At 71.4% G+C, this 2,664-nt stretch overlaps 1 long non-coding RNA gene across 3 annotated transcripts; it reads left to right on the top strand.

Moving 5' to 3' along the window:
- Window positions 1-574: 574 nt before the first annotated feature.
- LOC119713230 (uncharacterized) lies at window positions 575-2,664 on the top strand. Of its 3 annotated transcripts, none has more exons than XR_005260194.2 (2): window positions 575-920; window positions 1,579-2,664. It is a non-coding gene; the product is annotated as an uncharacterized lncRNA (long non-coding RNA). The 3 variants fall into 3 exon arrangements; XR_011804124.1 differs by having other exon boundaries at window positions 1,216-2,664; XR_005260195.2 differs by lacking the exon at window positions 575-920 and adding an exon at window positions 947-1,047.

Below are 2,664 nucleotides of genomic sequence, written 5' to 3'. Positions count from 1 at the left end.
CCTCTCCCTCCCTCTCTCTTTTTCTCTCCCCTCCCCGCTCGTGCGCGTGCGCCGTGCGGCGCGGCGGGGGGCTGCGGTGCAGCAGAGGTGCGGTGCGACCCCCCCCCAACGCACACACCGCTGCAGTGCCCCCCCCACACACCCCCCACCCCCCCACCCCCCCAGCACCCTCCTCCCCTCCCCAACCGCCCCCCCGCGCCCTGCACTGAGTCCCCTCCCCCCTCCAACCCCCCTCCCCCCCCCGCATTGCTCTCCATGCCCCCCCCAAGCCCACCCCAAAGCCACCTTGGGACCCCCCCCATAACCCCCCCAAACCCCCACGACCCCCCCAAACCCCCCCCCTCCAGCCCAGCGCCCTGCCCCGCTCCCTTCTTCCCCCCCCGCCCCGGCACTGCAAGGGTTAACCCCCTCCGCTCTCCCCTCCCCCCCCCCTTCCTCCATTCCCTCCCCCGCCCCCTCCCTTCCCCTGCTCGGAAGCGCGCGCGCGCGCTCGGCGGGGACCGGCGCGCGCGCGCGCTCTCCCCCCCCCCTCCTCCTCCCCTCCCCTCCCCTCCACCTCTCCTTGCCCCGCCCCTCGCCGTCGGGGTGGGCTCTGATTGGCTGGCCGCCCGCCAGCCCGCTGCCAATCACGCAGTGTAAACAAGGCGCTGATTGGCCGCCCGCCCGCCGCGCTCATTGGCCGCGCCGTTTCAAGGCCCCCCGCGGCCGCGCCATGAAAGGGGAAGGAGGCGGCGGCGGTTTCCAGGCTCCCCGCCCCCCCGTCTCCCTTCTCACCCCCCCCCTCCCCGGTTCCGTCCCCGCTCCCCCCCCCCTTTCTCCTCCCCCCCCCCCCGGGCGGACCCCGCGGCCCCGGGAGCGGCGCGGGGAGATCAAAGGCGGCGGCAGCGGGGAGCGGGACGGGGCCGGGACGGGAGCCGCAGGTTTGTAGGGGGGGGGATACGGGGCCGGGGGGGGCCGGGGGGGGCCGGGGGAGGGCTGGGAGCTACCGGGTACCGGGGCCGTACCGGGCCGGGAGAGGAGCGGAGCGCTCCGGAGGCGGCGGGGCCGGTGAGCGGCGGTGGGGGTGGGTTTGGGGTTGGGGGGGTTCGGGGGTGCTGCTGGGAATAGAAAGGGGGGAGGGGGGGAGAACGGGGGGGGGGGGTGGGAGAGGGTTGGATGTACCGGGAGAGCACCGGGATGTACCGGGATATACCGGGATACACCGGGATGCCGCAGCTCGGGGCTCCCGGGCGGTGATCGCGTCGGGACGGAGCGCGGCACGGCCGGGACCCGGGCACCGGCACCGGGACCGGGACCCCCGGACACCGGGACCCCCCCCCCCGTGAGCACCGGAGCCGCAGGAGCGAAACCCACCGGGAGAAACGGGCACGGGAACGAGCAGCACGGGCAGCCCCCAGCTCGCTCCTCCAGCCGGGCGGGGGGATGCGCTGAGACCCCCGGGCAGGGTTTTGGTGTCCTTCCCCTTCCCTGCATGCTGCTACCCCATTAAAAAATTAAATTAATTATTTAAAAAAAAAGGAAAAAAAAAAGCACAAACCGCAGATTTTTGTTTCCTTCTCGCCTGTTTCTGCCCCGCAGGATGGGGTCGGGTCGCATCCCGCCGGCCCCGCACGGAGCTGCCACCGGGATCGGCTCCGTTTGGGAAGGAACCGGCACGGACGGCACCGGGAGCAGCACCGGGGCCGGGTACCGGAGCACCGGGTGCCGCAAGCAGCGCGGTTGTTCGGGGCCACCCCATTGTTCCCGGCCGCCCCTCGCTGTGGGGTGAGTTACCGACAATTTATTAGCTGGGAAGAAATGAAAAATGAAGAAAAAAACCCAAAACCGACGGCCGGGCTTCCCGCATGAGGTGGGTGACACGGGGATGTGCCGTGAGCAGCCCCGGTGCTTCCCCGGTACCGGCGTAACGGTGAGGTCAGTGCTGAAACGAACCCGGGCCGGTTAATTAATGGGGTTTTAATAACAGGCACCGGCCCCGTGCATCCTTCCCGGTGCGTCCTATGCGGCTCAGAACCTGGGACCCCCCCTCCTCGCCCTCGCCTTTGTCCGCACCCGGGGCGGCCCCGCGGGCACCGGAGACAAAGGGCGGCGGGAGGGGGTCCTGCGGGGCCACCCTTTATTGGGGCCGAACCGAACCGGGTTGGACCCGGTGCCCCCTGCCCCGGGAACAAAGGCGGCAGCTTTGGGGTGAGCTCCCTGACCCCGCTCCGGGTGGGGAAAATGTGGGGCTGGGGGCTCGGCACCGGCACGGGACGGGATGCACCGGGACCTGGCTCCTTTGTCCTCGCTCCCACCCGCAGCACGCGGCGCGGAGCGTCCCGGGGGGGCTCAGCACGGCTGGGGGGGGCTCAGCACGGCTGGGGGGGGGTGCAGGACCTGGGCTGCTCCCCCGTGCTCTGCACCGCCGTGGCCGTGCACAGCCGCCCCGAGCACCCAAGGGTGCTGCCTGGGGCTGTGCGGCGGGGGCACCCCGGGGACAGCCATCGGGGGGGTACCGGGGGGGCTGCAGAGCCTGCGTTGGCCCCCGGGGTCCCGGCACGGCCTCGTGGCTCCTCCGGCAGCCGCCCCGGCCTCGAGCCGTGCGCTCAGCCAGGAGCAGGCGCCTGCTTTGGGTGTTTGTTTGGCATTCATTTAAAAAAAAAATAAAAATAAATTGTTGTTGTC

The sequence above is a fragment of the Anas platyrhynchos genome, chromosome 19 (assembly GCF_047663525.1).
Source record: "Anas platyrhynchos isolate ZD024472 breed Pekin duck chromosome 19, IASCAAS_PekinDuck_T2T, whole genome shotgun sequence".
NCBI lineage: Eukaryota > Metazoa > Chordata > Aves > Anseriformes > Anatidae > Anas > Anas platyrhynchos.
This window is presented reverse-complemented; position numbering and strand designations above follow the sequence as displayed.